Here is an 18,869-nt window from a genome sequence, read left to right as displayed (position 1 = left end):
GGGTTTTAAGTAGTGACCTAGCTATATAAGGGAAAGGATGAAAAGAAAAATACCTAGTTGCTATTTGTTTCATTGGTTCCGCCCCAAAGCACCTCTCCCTTTCATCTTCTTCGTCTCTCATCAATTCCAAGATATTAGCAAACAATCTCTTGAATTAAAAATACTAGAAATTGTTTCTAGTGTCCTGTTTACATCTTTAATCTCTTAAAAGGCAAAACTTGATTTTCTAATTCATAGAAAAAGCTTTAGAAGCTGTTTAAGGGCTACCGTAGGTGTTCTTGGTGTGGACAAGCTAGAGGGACAACAACTGGTGTCCTAAAGACGCATCCCAAAGGTGCAAATACACTGCAGTGTATTAAGAGGTTAGTGTATTTGTTTTTCATCTAATCTAGGGTTCTAAAATTAATCTGATTAATTCTAAAATCTTAAATGGAAAATACATATCCAAAAACATATTAAAAGAGTTTTAATATGTTGTTTATCATTGAAATCAAATAGATAAATAAATCTTGCATGATGCATGTGACCCTAGGTGAAAAATTTTTGAATTCAATGGTATAAACTTGTGTTTTTATGCTTCCGCTCCTTCACTGGTGTCCTAGGTGCATCCCAAAGGTGCCAAACACACTGCAGTGCATCAAAAAGGTTAGTGCACTTGTTCTTGATCTAATCTAGGGTTCTAATGAATTAATCTATCAATTCTAAAATCTTAAATGGAAAATGTAGATCCAAAATCATATTAAAAGTGTTTTAATATGCTGTTTATCATTGAAATCAAATAGATAAAAATGAATCTTGCACGATGCATGTGACCCTAGATGAAAAATTTTTGAATTCAATGATCTAAACTTACGTTTTTCATGCTTCCATTCCTTCAATTGGTATCAAAGCCACTATATTTGCCATTTAGATTGTTGAGTATATGATTTAATTTTGTGATTTGATTATGAGATGATTAAATCATTATTGGTTGCAATGCAAAAGGTGGCGGCATGGATGGGACTCCAAATGTGCGCATGGTTTGTGCACTCCTTATGGTGGGCATGGTTTTGGGCAATGTTTGTGCAATTGTTGTATGATCTAATGCTCATAATTATGTCCATTTTATGTCTACCTAAAATTTAATTAAATTTTGATTCAAATCTGAATTTTTAAATTTGTTTGAATGTGATTCAAATATGAACTTTTAAATTTGTTTGAATAATATTAAAATCTGGATTTTTAAGTTGAAAATCAGATATTCAATTTAATTTAAGTATGTATGTCTTATTTAATTGTTAAATAGTGATATGCATGATAGATGATCATGGACAATAAAAGATCAATGTGATTGGATTTATTTCTTTTATGTTTCTTTGGGTTGTAAATTAATTAATTTATTTTAATTTATTTTGGACATGTATTATAAAGGTTGTAATTTCATTTATTTATTTCTTGTAAATTCGCCTTTGTATGCCAAGGATTACTTTGTAATTGGATTATAAAAAGATCAAGGAGGTCAAGAGCATTGGTGGGACCAGTGGGAGCAATTCATGATCAAGTGTTGATTATGTACTCCTTCAGCAACTTTTGTAATATGATTGAATGAAATGCACCTAGAAATGCCCTGATTCAATTCTTGGTGGCTCAAAATTGAATCCTTTAGAAAGTCCACGATCATACCATATTTATTGCCCATGAATGCATGAGATATATGGGAATGTATGCAAGTATATAGTATATGCATGCTAAATGGATAATGTGCAAAGTGAGACCTTAATAGTAATTAGGACGACCACAAAATCTTCCAAATAAATGATTAAGTTGGAAATGGTATAATTAAAGTAATTATAATATGGGCCTTCTATTGGGGCAATTATTTTAAGAAATTTTAAATATTTGCATATGATGTAATTAATTTAAGATATTTTCTTAACAATAATTGTTAAACATGAGATATTGTAAATATGTAAATGGTTTGGTGGCTAATAATGGATGTGCCTGAGGACATTAAAATTATTTGCATGTTTACTGGCTCAATGGGATCAACTTAACTAATGCAAGACAAATCAATAATGGATGTGCCTGAGATTTTGAGTGTTAAGGGCTAGATAAAAGGATTGAACCTCACATGAGATCTGATGGGCAAGGAGTTGCTCACTTATAGTTTATTGTAATTCCAATAATGGATGTGCCTGAAGATGATCAATAGAATTATAAGAATTCAATCACCCACTAGAAATCTATCCAACTAGAATTTCCATTTTCTACTTTGGCACTGTAGGATTTGTTAGTAATATGCCCTAGAGCATATAATTTAGTATGCATCTTGTGCATGATTTTATTAATAAAAGGCATTTTCACTTTTCCGTTTACATAATATATTTATGTGTAATAGAAAAGGTCCATTGATATTTTGTTAGACATTCTATTCTTAAGTTGTTAAGAATATGAGTGATAGTATTTCTAGCACAAAGTATCATAAATTGGTTCACAATCAAGGATACTTCATAATAAGGACATGACTTATCCAGAAAGATTGTAATCATGTTTGTTCCCAAGTTATTTATATGAGATATAAATAAGATGGAATAGTGAGTCTCAAGCCATATAGCAAACAAGATAGGCACTTATACATGATAAGTAGGCCGAACCAGTGACATTTATGATGAGCACATGGAGTTTACTCTTGTCAATGTATTGTCATAAATTATATCAATACATATAATCTTTAGACCTGAGATAGCACAGTTATCTTGTATATAGGTGATTTGAGTCTGATACTGCTTTCATACTTGTACTGTGTATGGGTATATGGGCTTGTGTTGGCACCTACTAGTTATATATGGAGGTAGGTGTTGATCAAGATGGAATCTGTTACCCTAAGTAAATAAGGATAAAATCCTATATTCATTTAATTGTTCTTGATGTTTCAAGTTCCTGGCCAGAATAGATAGATTTAATTAAAAAGGAGTTTTTGATGAGAAAAATCTTTTTAATTAAGAACTGGAATTAAAAGAGAACATAATATTCATAGCAAATGGAGTTTGACATAAACCATGACAACAGCTCGAATTGGGATTTTGTAATAGAGAGATTCTAGTGCATGGTAACATATGATTATGGGTTCATTTAAGGTAAACCTTATTACTGATTGGGTAGCTATGGCATGCTATGCTAGATGTTAACTGTAGTCTATGAGGTGCATAAAATGATTTAGAGAAATCATTTATGTTAAGAAAGAGTTCGGATGATATTAAGAGTTGATATCATGTCTCATTGCTAATTAGTGATGAGCCTAGTAAGTCACACACATACATAAGTAATCACCAAATTAAATATAATTTAATAAATTAATTAAAGAGTTTAATTGATTAATTAAATAGGTTTGTTTTGTAATTAGATTGCAAAGTCCTTAGCATGGCTTGAAATCAAATCTAGGTTAATGGATGTATAGTATAAGTTAAATTTATATTTAAAGTGTTTAAATATGAATTTAATAATGAGAAATTAATTAATAGAGATTAATTAATTAATTTATATTTGATTTAAATTAATTAGAAGAAGAGAAATAATTATTTTGGGTTGAAAACTCAAAATTAAGACACAGGGGTATTTTGGTCATTTCACAGGATGACATATGGCACCGTGAGACTGTGGCACATGGCACTACACATAAGCTTGCCAATTGTCTTTTAATCATGGAAGATGATCAAAGACAAGATTAAATCTTAGTTTGGCACTTAGTACAATGTGATTGGGTCAATTAAACTAAGAGCGAATCAGAAGGTGACATGTGGTAATTGTTTTAAGTGGTGACCTAGCTATATAAGGGAAAGGATGAAAAGAAAAAAATACAATATGCTATTTGCTTCATTGGTGCCGCCACCCAAAGTTCCTCTCCCTTCTCTTCTTCTTCATTTCTCACCAATTCAAAGAGCATAGCCAATATTCTCTTGAATTAAAAATACTAGAAATCGTTTCTAGTATCCAATATACATCTGTAATCTTTCAAAAGGAAAAACCTAATTTTCTAATTGATTGGAAAGGCTTTAGAAGCTGTTTAAGGGGCTGCCATTGGTGATCTTGGTGTGGACAAGCTAGAGGGACAACATCTGGTGTCCTAGGCGCATCTTAAAGGTGCCAAACATATTGCAGTGCATCGAAAAGGTTAGTGCACTTGTTCTTGATCTAATCTAGTGTTCTAATGAATTAATCTGTTAATTCTAAAATCTTTAATGGTAAATATAGATCTAAAAAACATATTAAAATAGTTTTAATATGCTATTTATCATTAAAATCAAATGGATAAAAATGAATATTGCATGATGCATGTGACCCTAGATGAAAAATTTTTGAATTCAATGATCTAAACTTTTATTTTTCATGCTTCCGCTCCTTTAAGATTCACTAAGTTAGTGGGAGGACTAATTTGATTAATAGACCATAATCATTTTAGTTAATTACATGATACATTTTCTAATTAATCTGATTATTTTCTGCTATTAATTTTTTAATAATAATGAGCATAGAACAACCACCACCATCTAATATTCTTGCAAGCATACTTGATCGCAATAGGTTGACAGGACCTAATCTCTTTGATTGGCTAAGAAATTTGAAACTTGTTCTGAACCTTGAACATATAGGATATGTTCTAGACTCAAATGTTCCTGGTCCCTTACCTCCAGAGGCCACACAAGAGGAACATGAAATTTTGGACAAGTGGAAGGAGCATGATATGAGAGTCAAGTGTTACATGCTTGCTTCTATGAGTAATGAGTTACAGAAGCAGCATGAGAACATGCAGAGTGCGAGTGAGATCCTCCTTCACCTACAAGAGTTGTATGGTGAGCACAGCAGAAATGCTAGGTATGAGATATCGAGACAGCTATTTCGCATGAAGATGTCAGAGGGACAGAATGTTGGGGATTATGTCCACAAGATGATTTGGCTGATTGAGCAGCTGGAACATCTTGACTTTAATATGGATTTACAACTGCAAATGGATTTGATTCTTTAGTCCCTTCCTGAGTCATTTGGGAATTTTGTGACAAATTTTCATATGACTAAACAGGAATGCACTTGGGCTGGTTTACTCAACATGCTAGTTATTGCCCAAAAGAATATGCCGGGCAATAAAGGAAAAGAGGTAGCTTTGATTGCATCTTCTTCTGCTAGAAAGTCTAACAAGAAGAAGGGCAATAAGAAAAAGAAACCTCAAATTCCTATTCCTTCTAAGAAAATAGCTAAACATAAAGGGAAGACTAAAGCTGATAGAGGCAAAGGAAAATGTTTCCACTACCAGCAGGATAGGCACTATAAAAGCAACTGCCCAGGGTATCTTGCTTCTTTGAAGGACAAGAAGGATACACCTTTGAAGGTATGTCCATATCTTGTTTTTTAGATTCTGATGATACTCATAGTTCATCTACAGCTTGGGTTTTAGATACTGGTGCCAGTTCTCATATTTCTTATGATATGCAGGAACTAGCAAATAGTAGCAGCTTGCGTTCTCGAGATGTTAGACTTCGGATTGGCGATGGCTCAACTGTTAAAGCTTTAGCCATAGGATCTAAATCTTTTTACATGTCTGGACAAGTCTTAAGCAAGTTAAGATTTGGGGTTGTCCAGCTTATATCAAAAAACTGAACACTGATAAATTGGAAACTAGATCAGAAAAGGGTCGATTTGTTGGATATCCAAAAGATAGTTTTGGATATTATTTTTATTTTCCTACATCACAAAAGGTTGTGGAAAGTAGAGATGCCACATTTCTTGAGCAATAGTTGTTCAAGAAGGGGGCAAAGGAAGGCAAATAAAGTTAGAATTGGATAATTCTAACCAATCAACAGATCAGATGGATATAGATCCATCTAGTCAACCTACACCTATTGATGAAAGATCTACAGCTGTTCCTCATAGATCAACCAAGGTATCTCACCCACCAGTGAGATATGGTTTCCTTCATGAAAAAGAACAAAAGTTGTCTACCCATGAAGAAGTAGATCATAGAGATGATCCACTTACCTATGAAGAAGCTATATCAAATATAAACTCTTCAAAATGGATTGATGCTATGAAATCCGAGATTGATTCCATGTATAAGAATCAAGTTTGAGATCTTGTTGACCCACTTGAAAGTATTGTACCTATAGGGAACAAATGGGTTATCAAGAAGAAAATTGGTTCTAATGGAAAGGTAGAGACCTAGAAAGCAAGGCTAGTAGCGAAAGGGTTTTGCCAAAGGCAAGGAATTGACTATGAGAAGACTTTCTTGCCTGTTGCTATGCTTAAATCAATTTGGATTCTATTAGCAATAGCTGCACACTATGATTGTGAGATTTAGCAAATGGATGTCAAAATAGCTTTTCTCAATGGATATATTGAAGAAAACATTTTCATGGAATAACCTAGGGGTTTTGAATCCCAATATGGTTCCAAAGTATCCAAGCTAAAGCGATCCATTTATGGGTTGAAACAAGCTTCCAGGAGTTGGAACATCCATTTTGATGAAGCCATCAAGTCATTTGGTTTTATTAAAAATGAGGATGAGCCTTGTGTATATAAGAAGGTTAGTGATAGCGCTGTCACTTTCCTTATCTTATATGTGGATGACATTTTATTGATGGGTAATGACACAGGTATGTTGACAACTGTAAAGGTATGGTTGTCAAATACATTCTCCATGAAAGACTTAGAGGAGGCAACCTATATTCTTGGGATTCGCATCTATAGAGATAGAGTGAAAAGAAAAATTGGTTTATCCCAAAGTGTATACTTGAAAAAGGTGTTAAAGAGGATTAACATGCTTGATTCCTAGATAGGATTGTTACCAGTGAGACACGGTATCCACCTTTCTAAAGAGATGTCTCCAAAGACACCTGAAGAAAGAGATAAAATGGCTAGGATTCCATATGCTTCGGCTATTGAAAGTTGTTAGTAGTATGGCCTAGAGCATATCACTTAGTATGTATCTTGTACATGTTTTTATTAATAAAAGGCATTTTCACTTTTCCATTTACATAATATATTTATGTGTAATAGAAAAGGTCCATTGATATTTTGTTAGAAATTCTATTCTTAAGTTGTTAAGAATATGAGTGACAGTATTTCTAATATAAAGTATCATAAATAGGTTCACAATCGAGGATACCACATAATAAGGACATGACTTATCTAGAAAGATTGTATTCATATATGAGATATAAATAAGATGGAATGGTGAGTCTCATGCCATATGACAAACATGATAGGCACTTATAAATGATAAGTAGGCCGAACCAGTGACACTTATGACAAGCACATGGAGTTTACTCTTGTCAATGCATTGTCATAAATCATATTAGTGCATATAATCTTTAGACCTGAGATAGCACAGTTATCTTGTATATAGGTAGTTTGAGTTTGATACTGCTTTCATACTTGTACTGTGTATGGGTATATGGGCATGTGTTGGCTCCTACTAGTTATAAGTGGAGGTAGGTGTTGATCAAGATGGAATCTATTCCTCTAAGTAAATAGAGATAAAATCCTATGTTCATTTAATTATTCTTGATGTTTCAAGTTCCTGGCCAGGACAGATAGATTTAATCAGAAAAGAGTTTCTGATGAGAAAATCTTTTAATCAAGAATTGGAATTAAAAGAGAACATAATATTCATAGCAAATGAAGTTTGACATAAACCATGACTCCAGCTTGAGTTGGGATTTTGTAATAGAGAGATTCTAGTGCATGGTAACATATGATTTGAGGTTCATTTAAGGTAAACCTTATTACTAATTCGGTGACCATGGCATGCTATGCTAGGTGTTAACCATGGTCTATGAGGTGCATAAAATGATTTAGAGAAATTATTTATGGTAAGAAAGAGTTCTGATGATACTAAGGGTTGATATCATATCTCATTGCCAATTAGTGATGAGCCTAGTAAGTCACACACATACACAAGTAATCACCTAATTAAATATGATTTAATTAATTAATTAAAGAGTTTAATTGATTAATTAAATAGGTTTGGTTTGCAATTAGATTGCAAAGTCCCTAGCATGACTTGAAACCAAATCTAGATTATTGGATGTACAGTATAAGTTAAATTTATATTTAAAATGTTTAAATATGAATTTAATTAATGAGAAATTAATTAATAAAGATTAATTAATTTATTTATATTTAATATAAATTGATTAGAAGAAGAGAAATAATTATTTTGGGATGAAAACTCAAAATTAAGACACAGAGGCATTTTGGTCATTTCATAGGGTGACATATGACACCATGAGATGGTGACACATGGCATTATACATAAGCTTGCCAAATATCTTTTAATCATGTAAGATTATTAAAATTAAGATTAAATATAGGTTTGACACTTGGCACAATGTGATTGGGCAATTAAACCTAGAACCAATCAAAGGGTGACATGTGGCAAGGGTTTAATATGTTAACTTAGCTATATAAGTGTTGTTATGAAGAGAAAAAAATAAAAACCAGCAGCTCCTCATCCTTGGTGCTACCACTCAAGAGTCTCCCTTCTCTTTCTCTTCATCTTTCATCTATTCCAAGAGACTAGCAAATAATCTCTTGAATTAAAAATACTAAAAATTGTTTCTAATGTCCTGTTTACATCTTTAATCTCTTAAAAGGCAGAACTTGATTTCCTAAATAATAGAAAAAGCTTTAGAAGCTGTTCAAGGGCTGCCATAGGTGTTCTTGGTGTAGACAAGCTAGAGGGACAACATCTGGTGTCCTAAAGACGCATTTGAAAGGCACAAATACACTGCAGTGCATCAAGAGGTTAGTGTGTTTGTTCTTAATTTAATCTAGGGTTCTAAAATTAATCTGATTAATTTTAAAATCTTAAATGGCAAATACAAATCCAAAAACATATTAAAAGTGGTTTAATATATTGTTTATCATTGAAATCAAATAAATAAAAATAAATCTTGCATGATGCATGTGACCCTAGGTGAAAATTTTTGAATTCAATGGTATAAACTTGATTTTTTTATGCTTCCATTCCTTCAATTGTTATCAGAGCCACTATATTTGCCATTTAGATTATTGATTATGTGATTTAATTATGTGTTTTGATCATGAGATGATTTATCCATTGCTGGTTGCAATGGATATGTGGCAGCATGCTCGAAGAACACCATCTTTGGTGCGCCAATTTTGGCTTCCATGAGTTGCTCAAGGTTTGGCTTTTTAATTCTACAATTGTTGTATAATCTAAGGCCTATTCTATGACTAATTAAAGTGTTTAATTAGTAGTTTTAATCACACAATTAAATTTTGATTCAAATCAGAATTTTAAAAATTGTTTGAATGTGATTCAAATCTGAATTTTAAAAGTTGTTTGAATGTGATTCAAATCTAAATTTTTAAAGTTGTTTGAATCATATTTAAATCTGATTTTTAAAGTTGTTTGAATAATATTCAGATCTGAATTTTTAAAAAATTGTTTGAATGTGATTCAAATCTGATTTTTTAAAAATTGTTTGAATGTGATTCAAATCTGAATTTTTAAGGTTGTTTGAATGTGATTCAAATATGAATTTTTAAATTTGTTTGAATGAGATTCAAATCTGAATTTTTAAATTTATTTGAATCATATTCAAATCTGGATTTTTAAGTTGAATATGAGATATTCAATTTAATTTAAGTATGTAAGTTTTATTTAATTGTTAAATAGTGATATGCATGATGGATAATCATGGACTATAAAAGACCAATGTGATTGGATTTATTTCTTTTATATTTCTTTGGGATTGTAAATTAATTAATTTATTTTGGGCATGTATTATTAAGTTTGTAATAATTTTTGAGTTGTAATTTCATTTATTTAAGTTCTTGTAAATTCGCCTTGGTATGCCAAGGATTACTATGTAATATTGGATTGCAAAAAATTAAAGGAGGTCAGGAGCATTGGTGAGATCAGTGGGAGGAATTCAATATAAAGTGTTGATTATGTACTCCTTCAGCAACTCTTGTAATATGAATAAATGAAATGTACCTAGGAATGCCCTGATTCAATTCTTGGTGGCTCAGAATTGAATCCCTTAGAAAGTCCATGATCATACCATATTTACTTATTGTCCATGAATGCATGAGATGTATGTGAATGTATGCAGTATATGATATATGCATTTTAAATGGATAATGTGCAAAGTGAGACCTTAATAGTAATTAGGATGACCATAAAATCTTCCAAACAAATGATTAAGTTGGAAATGCCATAATTAAAGTAATTATAACATGGGCCCTCCATTGGGGCAATTATTTTAAGAAATTTTAAATAGTTGCATAAGATGCAATTAATTTAAGAGATATTCTTAAGAATAATTATTAAGCATGAGATGTTGTAAATATTTAAATGGTTTGGTGGCCAATATTGGATGTACCTGAGGTCATTAAAATTATTTGCATAATTACTGGCTCAATGGGATCAACTTAACTAATGCAAGACAAGTCAATAATGGATGTACCTGAGATTTTGAGCATTAGGGGCTAGGTAAAGGATTGAACCTCACAGGAGATGTGATGGGCAAGGAGTTGCTCACTTATAGTTTATTGTAATTCCAATAATGGATGTACCTGAGGATGATCAATAGAATTATAAGAATTCAATCACCCACTAGAAATCCATCCAACTAGGATTTCCGTTTTCTACTTTGGAAGTGTAGGATTCGCTAAGTTAGTGGGAGGACCAATTTGATTAAAAGACCATAATCATTTTGGTTAATTACATGATACATTTACTAATTAATCTGGTTATTTTCTGCAGTTAATTTTCTGATAATAATGAGCATAGAACAACCACCACCATCTAATATCCTTGCAAGCATACTTGATCGCAATAGGTTGACAGGACCTAATCTCTCTGATTGGCTAAGAAATTTGAAACTTGTTCAGAACCTTGAACATATAGGATATGTTCTAGATTCAAATGTTCCTGGTCCCTTACCTCCAGAGGCCACTCCAGAGGAACATGAAACTTTGGACAAGTGGAAGGAGCATGATATGAGAGCTAAGTGTTACATGCTTGCTTCCATGAGTAATGAGTTACAAAAGCAGCATGAGAACGTGTAGAGTGCGAGTGAGATCCTCCTTCACCTACAAGAGTTGTATGGTGAGCACAGTAGGAATACTAGGTATGAGATATCTAGGCAGCTATTCCGCATGACGATGTCTGAGGGACAGAATGTTGGGGATCATGTCCACAAGATGATTCGGCTGATTGAACAGTTGGAAATCTTGACTTTAACATGGATTTCCAACTATAGACGGATTTGATCCTTCAGTCCCTTCCTGAGTCTTTTGGGAATTTTGTGACAAATTTCCATATGACTAAACAGGAATGCACCATAGCTGGTTTACTCAACATGCTGGTTATTGCCCAAAAGAATATGACGGGTAATAAAGGAAAAGAGGCAGCTTTGATTGCATCTTCTTCTACTGGAAAGTCCAATAAGAAGAAGGGTAATAAGAAAAACAAACTTCAGATTCTTGGTCCTTCTAAGAAAATAGCTAAACAGAAAGGGAAGACTAAAGCTGATGGAGGCAAAGGAAAGTGTTTCCACTGCCAGAAGGATGGGCACTGGAAAAGGAACTGCCCAGAGTATCTTACTTCTCTGAAGGACAAGAAGGATATACCTTCAGAAGGTATGTCCATATCTTATTGTTTAGATTCTGATGATACTCATAGTTTATCTACAGCTTGGGTTTTAGATACTAGTGCCAGTTCTCACATTCTAATGATATGCAGGAACTAGCAAATAGTAGCAGTTTGCATTCTCAAGATGTTAGAGTCCGGATTGGCAATGGCTTAACTATTGAAGCTTTAGCCATAGGATCTAAATCTTTTTACATGTTTGGACATGTTTTGTGTTGGGATAATATTTTATACGTACCTGATGCTTTTAAGAATATCATTTCTATATCTAATTTGACTAGAAATGGTTATGAATTTCAATTCACAGATGATGTTTGTAATATTTATTTTGGAAATAAATATGTTGGTTCGGGTTATATGAATGATGGTCTTTATTATTTGGATAATAATGACAAACACAAAATGAATGCAAGTGATCTAAATGAATGCAATGCCATGGTGAAAACCAACTTAAGTTCAAAATATATTTGGCACTTAAGGTTATGTCATGTTGCAGAAGATAGGATTGCAAAATTGGAGAAAATGGGGATTCTATCCTCATTGGGCTCTGAGCCTACTCCGACTTGTGAATCTTGCCTTCAAGGCAAAATGACTAGATCACCCTTTATTGGACAAGGGCTAAGGGATGAAAATATTTTGGAGCTAATACATAGTGATGTATGTGGTCCATTTAAGGAAATGGCTAGAGGCAGTTTTCATTACTTTATTACCTTTACTGATGATAAATCAAGGTTTGGGCATTTGTATTTGATGAAATACAAACATGAATCCTTTGAAAAGTTCAAAGAATTTAAATCTGAAGTAGAAAATTAAACAGGAAAGAGTATTAAAGCTCTTTGATCAGATCGTAAAAGTGAATATTTGAGTACTGAATTTGATGAATACTTGAGAGAGCATGGCATTGTTTCCTAGCTCACTCCTACAGGAACATCACAGCTGAATGGTGTATCTGAAAGGAGAAATCGTACCCTATTGGATATGGTACGTAGTATGATGAGCTATACTGATATGCCAATCTCCTTTTGGGGATTTGCATTAGAATCAGCTTTGTATATTCTGAATAAGATTCCATCAAAATCAGTTTCTTCCACACCTTATGAGATATGGCATGGAAGAAAACCAAGTCTTAAGCATGTTAAGATTTGGGGTTGTCCAGCTTATGTCAAAAAGCTAAACATTGATAAATTGGAAACCAGATCAGAAAAAGGTCGATTTGCTAAATATCCAAAAGATAGTTTTGGATATTATTTTTATTTGCCTACTTCACAAAGGGTTGTGATAAGTAGAGATGCCACATTTCTTGAACGATAGTTTGTTCAAGAAGGAGGCAGAGAAAGGCAAATAGAGTTGGAATTGGAGAATTCTGACCAACCAACAGATCAGATGGATATAGATCCATCAAGTCAACCTACACCCGTTGATGAAACATCTATAGCTATTCCTCGTAGAACAACCAGGGTATCTCACCCACCAGTGAGATATGGTTTCCTTTATGAAAAAGAACAAGATTTGTCTACTCATGAAGAAGTAGATCATGGAGATGATCCACTTACCTATGAAGAAGCTATATCATATATAGACTCTTCAAAATGGATTGATGCTATAAAATTTGAAATTGATTCCATGTATAAGAATCAAGTTTGGGATCTTGTTGACCCACCTGAAGGTATTATACCTATAGGGAACAAATGAGTTTTCAAGAAGAAAATTGGTTCTGATGGAAAGGTAGAGACCTATAAGGCAAGGCTAGTAGCGAAAGGGTTTCGCCAAAGGCAAGGAATAGACTATGAGGAGACTTTCTCGCTTGTTGCTATGCTTAAATCAATTAGGATTTTATTAGCAATAGTTGCATACTATGATTATGAGATTTGGCAGATGGATGTCAAAACAGCTTTTCTCAATGGATACATTGAAGAAAACATTTTCATGGAACAATCTAGGGGTTTTGAATCCCAAGATGGTTCTAAGGTATGCAAGCTAAAGCAATCCATTTATGGGTTGAAGCAAGCTTCGAGGAGTTGGAACATCTGTTTTTATGAAGCCATTAAATCATTTGGTTTTATTAAAAATGAGGATGAGCCATGTGTAGATAAGAAGGTTAGTGACAGTGCTATCACTTTCCTTGTCTTATATGTGGATGATATATTATTGATGGGTAATGACATAGGTATGTTGACAACTGTAAAGGTATGGTTGTCAAATACATTCTCCATGAAAGACTTAGGGGAGGCAACCTACATTCTTGGGATTCACATCTGTAGAGATAGAGCGAAAAGAATAATTAGTTTATCCCAAAGTCTATACTTGGAAAAAGTGTTAAAGAGGTTTAACATGCTTGATTCCAAGAGAGGATTGTTACCAGTGAGACATGGTATCCATCTTTCTAAAAAGATGTCTCCAAAGACACCTGAAGAAAGAAATAAGATGGCTAGGATTCCATATGCTTTAGCTATTGGAAGTTTAATGTATGCAATGTTGTGTACTAGGCCGGATAACGCATATGCTGTTAGTTTGACTAGCAGGTATCAATCCAATCCAGGTTTGGAACACTGGATAGCTGTCAAGAATATCCTTAAGTACTTGAGAATAACTAAGGATTTATTCTTGATCTATGGAGGTGGAGACTTGCAATTTGATGGTTATACTAATTCTGATTTCCAATCAGATATCGATGATAGAAAGTCTACCTCTGGATATGTGTTCATTTGTAATGGAGGTGCAGTTAGTTGGAAGAGTTCCAAATAGAGCACGATTGCAGATTCCACTACCGAGGCTGAGTATATTGCTGCATCAGATGCTGCAAAGGAAGCTGTTTAGATAAAGAAGTTCTTCACAAAACTTATAGTAGTTCCTTCCATTGAGTCAGCAGTTCCACTACACTATGACAACAATGGAGCAGTCATACAGGCTAAGGAACCTAGGTCTCACAAAAAATCCAAACACATAGAAATGTGCTACCACATTATCAGAGAAATAGTTGGACGAGGCGATGTAGCCATGCGAAAAATAGCATCAGCTGAAAATCCATCAGATCCATTCTCTAAGCCTATGTCATAGACTCAGCTAGATCGACATCTTGAGAAAATGGGTCTAAGATATTGTAATGAATGACTTTAGTGCTAGTGGGAGATTGTTAGTAGTATGCATTAGAGCATATCATTTAGTATGTATCTTGTACATATTTTTATTAATAAAAGGCATTTTCACTTTTTTGTTTACATAATATATTTATATGTGATAGAAAAAGTCCATTGATATTTTGTTAGAAATTCTATTCTTAAGTTGTTAAGAATATGAGTGACAGTATTTCTAATACAAAGTATCATAAATAGGTTCACAATCGAGGATACTTCATAATAAGGACATGACTTATCTAGAAAGATTGTATTCATGTTTGTTCCCAAGTTATTTATATGAGATATAAATAAGATGGAGTGGTGAGTCTCATGCCATATGACAAACATGATAGGCACTTATAAATGATAAGTAGGCCGAACCAGTGACACTTATGACAAGCACATGGAGTTTACTCTTGTCAATGCATTGTCATAAATCATATCAGTGCATATAATCTTTAGACCTGAGATAGCACAGTTATCTTGTATATAGGTAGTTTGAGTATGATATTGCTTTCATACTTGTACTGTGTATGGGTATATGGGCATGTGTTGGCTCCTACTAGTTATATATGGAGGTAGGTGTTGATCAAGATGGAATCTGTTCCTCTAAGTAAATAGAGATAAAATCCTATGTTCATTTAATTATTCTTGATGTTTCAAGTTCCTGGCCAGGACAGATAGATTTAATCAGAAAAGGGTTTCTGATGAGAAAATCTTTTAATTAAGAATTGGAATTAAAAGAGAACATAATATTCATAGCAAATGACGTTTGACATAAACCATGACTCCAGCTTGAGTTGGAATTTTGTAGCAGAGAGATTCTAGTGTATGGTAACATATGATTATAGGTTCATTTAAAGTAAACCTTATTACTAATTGGGTGACCATGGCATGCTATGCTAGGTGTTAACCATGGTCTATGAGGTGCATAAAATGATTTAGAGAAATCATTTATGGTAAGAAAGAGTTCTGATGATATTAAGAGTTGATATCATATCTCATTGCCAATTAGTGATGAGCTTAGTAAGTCACACATATACACAAGTAATCACCTAATTAAATATGATTTAATTAATTAATTAAAGAGTTTAATTGATTAATTAAATAGGTTTGGTTTGTAATTAGATTGCAAAGTCCCTAGCATGACTTGAAACCAAATCTAGATTATTGGATGTACAGTGTAAGTTAAATTTATATTTAAAATGTTTAAATATGAATTTAATTAATGAGAAATTAATTAATAAAGATTAATTAATTAATTTATATTTGATATAAATTGATTAGAAGAAGAGAAATAATTATTTTGGGTTAAGAACTCAAAATTAAGACACAGGGGCATTTTGGTCATTTTATAGGGTGACATGTGACACATGGCATTACACATTAGCTTGCCAAATATCTTTTAATCATGTAAGATGATTAAAATTAAGATTAAATATAGGTTTGACACTTGGCACATTGTGATTGGGTCAATTAAACCTAGAACCAATCAAAGGGTGACATGTGGCAAGGGTTTAATATGTTAACCTAGCTATATAAGTGTTGTTATGAAGAGAAAAAAAATAAAAACCAGTAGCTCCTCATCCTTGGTGCCGCCACCCAAGAGTCTCCCTTCTCTTTCTCTTGATCTTTCATCTATTCCAAGATATTAGCAAACAATCTCTTGAATTAAAAATACTAGAAATTGTTTTTAGTATCCTGTTTACATATTTAATCTCTTAAAAGGCAGAACTTGATTTTCTAAATAATAGAAAAAGCTTTAGAAGCTGTTCAAGGGCTGCCATAGGTGTTCTTGGTGAGGACAAGCTATAGGGACAACATTTGGTGTCCTGAAGACGCATTTGAAAGGCACAAATACACTGCAGTGCATCAAGAGGTTAGTGTGTTTGTTCTTGATTTAATTTAGGCTTCTAAAATTAATCTAATTAATTTTAAAATCTTAAATGGCAAATACAGATCCAAAAACATATTAAAAGAGGTTTAATATGTTGTTTATCATTGAAATCAAATAGATAAAAATAAATCTTGCATGATGCATGTGACCCTAGGTGAAAATTTGTGAATTTAATGGTATAAACTTGATTTTTTCATGCTTCCGTTCCTTCAAAAGTTTGATGTATGCAATGTTGTGTACTAGGCCTGATATCGCATATGCTGTTAGTTTGACTAGCAGGTATCAATCTAATCTAGGTTTGGAACACTGGATAGCTATCAAGAATATCCTTAAGTACTTAAGAAGAACTAAGGATTTATTCTTGATATATGGAGGTGGAGACTTGCAATTGGATGGTTATATTGATTCTGATTTCCAATCAAATATCAATGATAGAAAGTCTACCTCTGGGTATGTGTTCATTTGTAATGGAGGTACAGTCAGTTGGAAGAGTTCCAAATAGAGTACGACTCCAGATTCCACTACCGAGGCTGAGTATATTGCTGCATCAGATGCTGCAAAGGAAGCTGTTTGGATAAAGAAGTTCATGACAGAACTTGCAATAGTTCCTTCCATTGAGTCAGCAGTTCCACTTCACTATGACAACAATGAAGCAATCATACAGGCTAAGGAACCTTGGTCTCACCAGAAATCCAAATACATAGAAAGGCACTACCACATTATCAGAGAAATAGTTGGGCGAGGCGATGTAGCCATGCAGAAAATAGCATCAGCTGAAAATCCAGCTGATCCATTCACTAATCCTATGTCACAAACTCAGCTAGACTGACATCTTGAGACGATGGGTCTAAGATATTATAATGAATGGATCTAGTGTTAATGGGAGATTGTTAGTAGTATGCCCTAGAGTATATCATTTAGTATGTATCTTGTACATGTTTTAATTAATAAAAGGCATTTGCACTTTTCCGTTTACATAACATATTTATGTGTAATAGAAAAGGTCCTTTGATATTTTGTTAGAAATTCTATTCTCAAGTTGTTAAGAATATGAGTAATAGTATTTCTAGCACAAAGTATCATAAATTGGCTCACAATCGAGGATACTTCACAATAAGGACATGACTTATCTAGAAAAATTGTAATCATGTTTGTTCCCAAGTTATTTATATGAGATGGAAATAAGATGGAATAGTGAGTCTCATGCCATATAACAAATATGATAGGCACTTATACATAATAAGTAGGCCGAACCAGTGACATTTATGACAAGCACATGGAGTTTACTCTTGTCAATGTATTGTCATAAATCATATCAGTGCATATAATCTTTAGACTAGAGATAGTACAGTTATCTTGTATATAAGTGGTTTGAGTTTGATACTACTTTCATTCATGTACTGTGTATGGGTATATGGGCATGTGTTGGCTCCTACTAGTTATATATGAAGGTAGGTGTTGATCAAGATGGAATCTGTTACCCTAAGTAAATAGGGATAAAATCCTATGTTCATTTAATTATTCTTGATGTTTCAAGTTCCTAGTCAGGATAGATAGATTTAATCAGAAAAGATTTTCTAATGAGAAAATCTTTTTAATCAAGAATTGGAATTAAAAGAGAACATAATATTCATAGCAAATGGGGTTTGGCATAAACCATGACTCTAGCTCAAATTGGGATTTTGTAATAGAGAGATTCTAGTGCATGGTAACATATGATTATAGGTTCATTTAAGGTAAACCTTATTACATATTGGATGGCCATGGCATGCTATGCTAGGTGTTAACCATGGTGTATGAGGTGCATAAAATGATTTAGAGAAATCATTTATGGTAAAAAAAAGTTCTGATGATATTAAGACTTGATATCATGTCTCATTGCCAATTAGTGATGAGCCTAATAAGTCACACACATACACAGGTAATCACCAAATTAAATATGATTTAATTAATTAATTAATTAAAGAGTTTAATTGATTAATTAAATAGGTTTGGTTTGAAATTAGATTGCAAAGTCCCTAGTATGGCTTAAAACCAAATATAGGTTATTAGATGTATAGTATAACTTAAATTTATATTTAAAGTGTTTAAATATGAATTTAATTATGAGAAATTAATTAATAGAGATTAATTAATTAATTTATATTTGATATAAATTGATTAGAAGAAGAGAAATAATTATTTTGGATTGAGAACTCAAAAT

This window comes from Hevea brasiliensis, chromosome 7 (genome assembly GCF_030052815.1).
Source record: "Hevea brasiliensis isolate MT/VB/25A 57/8 chromosome 7, ASM3005281v1, whole genome shotgun sequence".
In the NCBI taxonomy this organism is placed as follows: domain Eukaryota; kingdom Viridiplantae; phylum Streptophyta; class Magnoliopsida; order Malpighiales; family Euphorbiaceae; genus Hevea; species Hevea brasiliensis.
The sequence above is the reverse complement of the archived record's forward strand: the minus strand, read 5'-3'. Positions refer to the sequence as shown.